Below are 9,588 nucleotides of genomic sequence, written 5' to 3' on the forward strand. Positions count from 1 at the left end.
TGTGGGGGCGGCTGGGCTGGGGGCTGGGATCTGAGAGGCCTGACAGCTGTTCTGAGAATCCGCTTCCCACTCTCCAAGGGCCTCTCCCGATGTCCTCTGGTCACCTGGTTCCCTGTGTCTGAGCTGTCCCTGCCCCAACAATGCCCAACTTGGCCATTGTCCGTGGGGGAGAGAACTGCTCACATGTCCAGGAGTGAATGAATGAGTGAGAGAGTGAATGAGTGAGTGAGTGAGTAAGTGAATGAGCAAATGAATGAACAAAAATGGATGAATGAATGAGTGGTGGATGAATGAATGAGCAGTGGATGAATGAATGCGTGGTGGATGAATGAATGAGCGGTGGATGAATGCGTGATGGATGAATGAATGAGTGAGGAGTGGATGAATGAATGAGTGAGGAGTGGATGAATGAATGAGTGAGGAGTGAATGAATGAGTGAGGAGTGAATGAATGAGTGAGGAGTGAATGAATGAGGAGTGAATGAATGGTGAGTGAGTGAATGAATGAGTGAGTGACGAATGAGTGAGTGACTGAATGAGTGAGTGACGAATGAATGAGTGAGTGAGTGACGAGTGAGTGAATGGATGAGTGACTGAGCGTGTGCATGAGGAGAAGAATGAGTGAGCGCACAGGAGAAGGGGCACATGCAGGGTCAGGGGACTGAGCTGGAATCCGTGCCCCACCTCAGAGCTGGACTCCAGGTCACCTGGCGCTGAGCAGCGTAGAGGTGAGTCTGAAGGGGCAGGCAAGGTGGACAGGTCTGGACTTTGGGGACCAGTGCCTGGGGGAGGACCCAGGGCCTGCAGGCAGGGCCAGGGCCCGGCCAGCAGGGAGCATGAGTGATGAGGGCCGGTCCTCCTCATGCCCCAGAAAGGCCGGGAGGTGACGGGTCAGCCCGTGTCCGTGCTCCCAGAACAGGGACAGGCCTGTGAACACGCCACAACCCCTGACCCACCTGAGTCACCATCCCGGCCCTCAGAGGGGTCACACCCTGCATGCCAAGGCTGAGCTGATCCCTGGGCAGCTTGCACCCTGGGCATGCCCAGCACATAGCGTGACCACAGGATGCTGCCCAGGCCCCTGCTGGCCTCTGGGGCCGCTGTAACTGCCCGTGCCGGCATCCGAGCTGCAGCCCTGGCCGCACTGGGCTTCCTCCTTGAACCAGGCCACCGGGCCACAAGCCACCGGGCCACCCACCAGTCCCCTGAAAACCCAACCCAGACTGGACCCCTCGGGAGGCCCAGGCCTGGTGCCTGCTCACAGTGAGGGTTCCGGCTCTTGGGGGGGGCCCACAGGGAAGGGTCCGGAGTCAGGGCTGGTGAGGGGCCAGTGACTGGGCTCAGAAAACAGGGTCCTTCCCTGTGACCTCCCAAGCCCAGTGGAGGCTGTGGCAGCTGGGGGACAAGGGGTCCCTTACAGTGGCCTGGCAGTGACTCTGCCCCCACCCACGGGGGCTTCACGCTCAGGGAAGGGCATTGCAAGGGGAAAGGAGGCTCAGGCAAGCCGCCACCTCTCTGAGCCTCAGTTTCCCCATCTGGAAGGGGGGGTCACACCGGCAGGGGACTCACAGTCGGGGCTATGTGCAGGGAGCACCCGCGGGTGCACCCCGGCCTGAGAAGACTTTTTCCCAGGGTCCCTGGGGCTGCCCCGCCTGGGCCTGGGTGGCTGCCAGACCCCGCCCACCCCACCCCACCCTCCACCGGATCTGATAAGCTCCTGGGTTGCTGGAGTCCAGGGAGGGGGAGAGGGCTGGGGTCCCACCCTCCGGGAGCACCCAGCTGTTGCTGTGGAGACGGGAGGACAGGAGGATGTGGGGACGGGGTGGAGGCCTTGGCGGCAACCCAGAGTGTCACTCTCGCTGTGACCCTATCGCTGACTCACTCGGGCGCAGCGATTTGGGACAGGAAGCGGCACCGGGCGGCCCTAGCTGGACGTGTGCTGGACCAGCGCCCACCCTGTGAGGACGAGGTGCCCGCCAGCCCGCCTCTGGCCCTGTGTGGGGGCACGGGCCCTGTGTGGGGCTCCGCTGGCCTTGCAGGCTGGTGCCCCCCAGGGCCCCTTCTCAGGCACAGGTCAAGATGCGGCCTGGACCCCGGGACCCCGAGGGCAGCAGGGTCCCCAGAGCTCCGTCCTCAGGTTCGTGCTGGGACAGGAGCAGCGCCCAGCCCCTCAGGGGTCCCCTCTCCTCAGGCAGAGCCACACGGGGCTGCCACCCACTGGGCGCCCCACCCTGGCTTCGGTCCTCCTGCTCCCCTGACACCCACCGGGGAAGGGGACAGCGAGGCCCCCGCTCAGCCAGCCCCGGCCTGGCCCCACCCTGACTCCAGCCTGACCCAGGCCTGTTGCAGGCCGAGGTGACAGGGCAGGGGTACCTGGCCTGCCCCGGTGCCTGGTTCCTCCCCTCGGGTCACTTCTGTTCTGCTCTCTGGACACAGCAGCGGTCCTGACCCAGGGCTGGTGGGGTCACTGGGTTCCGGCCGGCAGGACCTGGGGGCTGGCGCAGCCCTGGGCAGGGGAGGGACCCCGTGGGGTGGGCGTTCTCCCTGCAGGGTGAGGAGGCGAGCACGGCACGGAGACTCGTTCGGTCCCCACTGGGGGCTCCTGGAGGCAGAGAGTCCCCCACAGTGGGGTGGACGGCTGGCCGTCTCCTGGGTCCCCTGGGCCTGACACCAGCCGGGCTGGGTGGCCCTGAGCACGGGGCCAGCGGCTCGGACACTGCGGGCTCCGTCTCGGGCAGCCTCTCATTGTCCAATCAGTTCAGACCTTAAACCCCGAAGCCCGTGTGATAGGAGCGGGCCACGCCCACTGCGTGGGGGACACGGGTGGGAGACGCCTGCCCAGGGGCGGCGGCGGCACCCGCGCCCGGAGCCGGGGCTCTGCCCTGGGAGCAGGAGGCACCTCGGCTCCGTGTCCCCTAGCTGCGCGGCCCTGGGCCTCGGGCTTCTCGTCTGAAAGCAGTGGCCGTAGGACTGTCGACCCGGGCACCTGGAGACCCGGGGACCAAACCAGTGGACACAGCAGCCAAGCGTCCTCCGGGCTGTGTGTGGCCCCGGGAGGGGCCCTCCGCCCGCCCGCCAGACTGCTGCGCTGAGGCCCCGCGGAGCTCCGGCGCCACCTGGGTGGCAGGCAGGGGACACTGAGCAGTGACTCTGCACGGTTTGGGGGCGTGGCCCTGCCGCGCCCTCCCCCACCCGGGTACGTAGGGCCTCAGCACCGGCAAAGCTCGGCCTCTCTCTGTCCTGGAGGTCCCCAGAGTCGAGGTGCGGCTGCCCACCAACGGGGGCTGAGTATCCAGGCTGCAGATACGCCTCGTGTGTGGGGACAGGGCCCCCCCACCCCCTACAATCGCCTGTGGCCACTTGGAGGTCTGGGGAGGGGTCCTCGAGTGTCCCCGAGTGATGGGGAATGAGGTGGAGACACCGCGGGCCCCGCCCTCACACCAGCAGGAGGAAGTGGGAGCGGGGCTGGCGGGGAGGCCCCAGCCCCCGACGGCTTCGGGGGAACCCTGGCCTCTGTTGACAGGGGCAGTGCGGGCTGCCGCTGTCTCTGAGCCAGAGCCTCCCCAGAGGGGAGGCACCCAGGCCCCTTCTGCTTTGCTCCGGGGCCGAGGGAGAGCCATCCAGGTGCCCATGGGCGGGCCGGCCTCCGGCCCAGTGCTGCGGCACCCTCTGAGTTGCCACGAAGGGGAGCGGGGTGATTGGGTTTCGTGGCGGGGCACCTGCTGGGGGGCCTGGTGCATGCGTGTGCCCATCTGAGTCACTGGGCAAACAGGGTCCTCCCAGGCCCCGAGGCTCTGCCCGCCCCCCCTCCCCTGCCGGCTCCCAGCCACAGCGAGGCCCTGCCTGATTCCGCATGGGCTCCCCGGCCCCCCCCTGCCCAGGCCCAGGAGGGCTGCTGGGCCGGGGTCCCTTCCGCCGCCTGGGTTCAAAGGTTGCTCGGCCCCTCCCCCAGGCCCCCTTCCTCAGGGACACCCCCATCTCCCAGGCCCCTGAGGAGGCCACAGCCCCCCCCCCCGACAGGTGCTCCGAATCTGCCATTAATTTCGGAGTGGGACGCTGTTCACAGACTGGACCCCCCTCTCAGGATGAGGCCGGTGTCCTCTCGCCCCTGAGCCTCTGACCCCAGGCTCTGCGACGGGGGCCCCTGTCTGCGGGTCGTCCCCTAACACTGAGCACCCATGTGTCCTTCCAGCCTCCCCCACAGTCCGGGCACCGAGGGGTCCGGGAGGGGCTCTCAGGCCACACAGGATCCCCCCCTTCCACCCCTAAGGGGCCGCTGCTGCCCTGCAGCCCGTTTGCCCGGGGCCTGCCGGGCGCTTGCTTGCCTGCATCAGGACGGAGCACAGCCGCTGCCCCCCCCCCGGCCTCCCCCCGCCTCCACCAGCCTCAGGGGAGGGGAGGTCCAGGCAGCGTGTGCTCCATGTCCGAACGTCCCTCCTGTCCCTCGGGAGGCTCCCCAGGATGCACGGACCTTGGGGGGGGACACACCACAGGTGCCCCCCCACCCCAGCATGGGAGGAATGTCAGCGGGGAGGGCGGGCTGCCTAACCTGTCAGCTCGTTTAAAAGATACTTTCTCAGCGTAAAATCGTACGTGTAAACGTTCACGTTGGGCACAGCTCCAAAAGGACGGGAGCCGGGCGTCGGGGAGGCGTGAGCGCACCCACGTCCCCGGCGGCACACTCAGGGGGGCGAGACGCGGCGGGAGCCGCCGAGAGCCCACGGACGGAGGCCGGACAGACACACAGCACGTGGTCCGCCCGCACGCACGGTGCCACTCGGCCTGAAAGGGGAGGGACGCTCTGAGCCCCGCTGCAGCACGGCTGGGCCTCCAGGACACTGTGCTGAGTGGACGGGCCAGGCACGGACGGACAGACACCGTGTGACCCACTCCTCTGCGGGAGGTCCCTGGGGGAGTCAGAGCCACGGAGACCGGATGTAGAGCATGGGGGGAGCCGGGGCCGGCGGAGGGGCGGGCAGTGAGTGTTTAGTGGGGACGGAGCGTCGGTTTGGGAAGATGGAAAGTTCTGGAGATGATGGAGGTGACGGTTGTGCAGCCACGTGAATGAGCTTTAATCCCACTGAGCTGTGCACCTGAACCGGTTACAACGGTAAATGTAGTTACTGGCATTTTACCACAACTGCCTTTCGGTGGAAAAAATTAAGCGGAGCCGCCGCCCCCACCTTGCGGGAGCAGCTGTGAGTGGCGGGTGCAGTCCCGGCGGCCGGAGGATCGGGATTCCCGCGCACCCCCCCCCCCCGAGGGCCCCGCTCCGTGCCCTTCCCACCGCCCGGCCCGGCGGCCTCTCCCTGTCCAGGTGTCCTGGTTGGGCCAAAATACAAGTGAACCGGCCACGTCTCCATGTCTCCACGTCTCCACGGCTAAGGGGCCCTGAGCCCATGGCAGTGGCTTTCTGAACGACCTGGGGGCGGGGCCCCAGCTCCGAGAGCCCAGATGCCCAGGACCCACTTCGGGAGCTAGAAACCCAGGGTGCCGGGAACCGCCCTGCCCACTCGGCAGACACAGGGGCATGTGTGCTGGCTGGCTTTCACGCCCAGGGCCTCAGGGGGATGCGCAGGTGAGCAGCCACAGCGCCCCAGCCCCCCGGCTCTGCGTCACTGACCCCCAGTCCAAGTACGGGGGCCTCGCCCCCTCAGGCTGCATGGCGGCCGCACTCTCATGGGCCCAGGGACAGCCGTGGGACCAAGGCCACCACGTGTTGGACCAGAGGGGGACAGGGACAATGCTGTGTCCACCCACGGGGACCAGGGACGCAAGAGCCAGAGGCCCAGGCAGCTGGGCCGTGACCCCTGGAGAGAAACGCTCTCCAGACAGAGACCGCCCGTCGGGGTCAGGGCTGGAAACGTGTTTCTGAGCATCTGTTAACTTCAGACGGTGCGATCTCCATCCTGCCGCTGGCCGGGCGTTCTCTGGCCAGGCTCTGGCCCACCGTGACCTCCTGCTGCCGGGGGCGCGTCCTGTGGGCGTGGCATGGTCTTGCGCGTCTGTGGTGGTGTCCTGTCCAGCCTTGTGTTGAGCTGTTGAGAGGGGGTGTTGGTGTTACAGTTTCAACCGTGAGTGTGAAACCCTGCCGCTCGTAGGGCACCTTCTGTGACAGCCCTTGCCCGGCATCCCCCCCCATCCCGGCCCCCTGTCCCCGGCCGTCTGTCGTCCTCTCCGTCCCAACACCAGGCGTGGACACCAGGTGCTCCGCAGAGCAGGGCTCCCCCTCCCACCCTGCAGAGCGCCGGCCTCTGGGGTGTCCGAGGAGAAGCCTGCCGTCGGCCAGCCGGGCCTCCCCTGCCGGGCGAGGCGTTTCTCTCTGGCCACGTCCAGGTCTTTTTTGTTTCACTGTATTCCCCGTGGCGGCAGCACTTTCACGGATGTCCCCACGTTCCCCCTCTGCCCGCCTCCCCCCAGCCCCGCCCGGCCACCCCCACGCCTCTGGCCGGGTCCACGGGTGACATCCTTGCCTTCCTCCGTCCTGTCCCCACACCTGCCCCCCGACGGCCGTCGGTCTGTCCAGGTGTCCTCGCCTCCGCTTCTGTTTCGTTCGTCAGGTGGTTCCGTCCGTTAGACCCCACGCGTTGGTGGGGTCCTTCTCTGTCTGTCTGCCGTGTTCTCGGAAACGTGGCTCTGCGGCGTCTCGGGGGGGCTTCCTTTGGGTCCGACCCGGCTGCGACTCGCCGGCTGGCTCTCCTGGCGAGCCGTGGAGCACTGGCTCTCGGCATGCTTTGCAGGCAACTCCGTTCCCCTTCCTTCCCGCCCCTGCCCCCTGCCCCCCCATCCCCGTGGAGGACGCACTGGGCTTTTGCAGACCCCCAAGGGTCTCCGAGGCCCCGGTGCATTTTTTCGGTCCGTCGTCCCTTCATCACCGGATTGGACAGTTTCTGTTTCAGCGAGAGCACACACTCTGAGGGCTTCGACTGTTAGCAGGCAGCGGGGACCTGCTGTCCTGCTTGGTGTCACTCTCTCTCCGGGACGGGGGAGCGTGTGCACCCGGACTCGCCGGGCCACGTGCCGGGGCGTGGGTTCCGGAACTTCCGCCGCCTGCTGAGGGTCTGCTCGCCAGGCGCTGCTCTGCGCACTCGGGAGCTTCCGTGCGAGGCACAGGCACGGGCAACAGCGGTTAGGTCAGGGTTCTTCCCGGGCTGGCCCTCCGTTGTTACAGAATGTCCCTTCCGTCTCGGGGACAGGACCTCTGGTCCCGAGGTCCGTTTTGTCTGGCGTTAGGGCGGCCGCGCCAGCTCCGTCGTGATGACCGACCCCACGGCACTCCTGCGCCCACCCTCCCACGTCCAACGCGCCTGTGTCTCCATGCTCTGCACGTGCGCCCTGGGAGCGGCGGGCCCGGCGCTGTGCTCTTCGGGGTCCGACCCGAAAATCCCTGCCTTCGATTGGAGCGTGCAGTCCACTGACACTTAATGTAAACTTTGTATCATTGTGATCGTGTCTGCCGTTCTGTTACGTGTTTCCTGCGTGCCTACACATGTTTTTTCCTGACTGCCTTAAAGACTTCCTTCCACGTTTCCTGTTTGTTGGTGGATTTTGAGAGAGAGAGAGAGAGAGAGAGAGAGCTCGCGGATCTACTGGTCACCCCACTCACACGCACGCACTGGTGGCTCTCGTGTCCACCCGGCCCGGGGTCGGACCCGCAGCCGGGGTGCGTGGGGACGACGCTGCAGCCCACCCGGCCGGGCTGTCGTTGTTGTCTTTCCAGCCGCGTGAGTTCGTGCGGAGGTGTGGCTTTCCTTGTCGTTGCGCCGCTTGGGCTTTGGGCCTTGGAACTGATGCTCTTGGTCGAATCTGAAAGCGTTCGCCCATTTTCTTCCGCGAACCTTTCTTCCACCCCCGTTCTCTTGCTTCCCCTCGGGCCGCGTGGGGTCTGGCGCGGCCGCACAGGCCACGGAGGCTCCGGGAAGCGCCGCCCGCTCTCGGCCCCGCCCCCTGCGCTCTCGGCTCCGCCCCCTGCGCTCTCGGCCCCGCCCCCTGCGTCGTCCGTAGCAGCCCGTCTCCCGGCTCTGCAGCGGGTCTCTTGGCGGCCCCCCGCTTCCTGGTGACGACTGTTTCCTTGCAGACGTTTTGCTCAGGGGTCCCCTGTGGCTGTTTCTCAGCCCTTCCTCGGCTTCCCGCCCTTTTCCGTTGCCCCCGCCCCCACTAAGTTGTTTAACGCGTCCGCAGTTCCCGCTTCACACCGCTGCGGGCTGATCCAGGCGCGCTCTGCGGAGGTGGGTCTGTTGACCGTCCTCTTCCTCTGGGTTTCGCGTCACTCAGACGCCGACTCTGCACGTGACTCGTGACGCACGGCAGAGACTGCTGTCTCCCCGGCAGGTAGTTGAATTGCTGGTGCGTCATCTTGACCCCGGGGGGCGCCGTCCTGAGGCTCTGTTCCCCCGGCCTCTCAATGCGGCGGACGCACAGCCAGGATGCTCCACGCAGGTGCGCCCGGTAGGCGGGGCCGCTGAGAATCCCTTCAGGTGCGTGTGCACCTGGGCCAGGAGAGCGAGGAGCGTGTGGGGCGTGTGCCGCGGACTGGGGGCTGGTGGCCAGCTGCCGGGAGGGCTGGAATGCAGACGGGAACCGAGTGACATGGGGGAGGGGAGGCACACGGCGGTCCCCACGGGCCCGCGGACCTGGATGTCAGGTGGCGGACGCTGGGCCACTCCGGGCCACGAGGCTGGTGAGCGGCAGCCAGACCCCTGCACGGGTCCTGCTGGAGGCACTCAGAGGCTGCGGGGAGGGTGGGGGGAGGGGCACAGGCCAGTGCAGGGCTGTGACTCAAGGCGGGTGCGCCAGGGTGGGCCGCACAGGGCCCTAGGAGAGTCCCGCTGGTGTCCTGGAGGATGGGCCAGTGGAGGGAGAAGCGACGTCGCTGACAGCACTCAGCCCGCCGAGGTGGGGGTTCCGGCGTCTCACTGAAGGAAGACCCCAGCCCCTCCCGGCCCAGGACCATGGCCTCCACTGTCCCCTCTCCCAGGCGCTTGCTCTGACCGTTGTGTGCCCCGTCCCGGTGCCCTGGGCCCCTGCCCGACCGAGGGTGGGACTGCCCAGACTGCAGGCCACTCCGCTCCCCCCACCCCCGGCTTTTGTGCCCCTCCAGCTGGAGCCGAGGCTGAAGACGAAGAGGGGTTTGCTTTCCTCTCCCGGCGGCTCCGCCCGGGCTCCTCGCCAGCCTCGGGCCCCAGGCCCACCGCCCCCAGGCACGGACGGCTCCCACGGGCTCCCCAGACACACTGGCAGGCCTGGGGCCCGAGGCTGAGGGGCCGGCCGGCCGGGAGCTTGGCCTCGGGAGCCCATCGTCCCGCCTGTGGCCACGGCGCCAAGCGGAGGGGCCGCCCAGGCACCACGGGGCTTCGTGGAGGGAGTGGACAGGCCTCCCGGGGGCGGAGACTCCTCCAGGCGGGGGTGGGGGCAGGAGCACTAGAGAGGGGCCCTGGGCCTGGCTGGGCAGCCGTGGGCCTGGCTGGGCACAGGCGGGCCCTGGGGGCGGGCAGGCGGACACTTGTGGAGGGACCTCCCCCCTCCCCCGCACCGGCCCAGCCCCAGGGCGCAGCCCCCAAGCCCCCGATTCTCCAACCCCCACCACTCG

The sequence above is a fragment of the Phyllostomus discolor genome, chromosome 6 (assembly GCF_004126475.2).
Source record: "Phyllostomus discolor isolate MPI-MPIP mPhyDis1 chromosome 6, mPhyDis1.pri.v3, whole genome shotgun sequence".
In the NCBI taxonomy this organism is placed as follows: Eukaryota; Metazoa; Chordata; class Mammalia; order Chiroptera; family Phyllostomidae; genus Phyllostomus; species Phyllostomus discolor.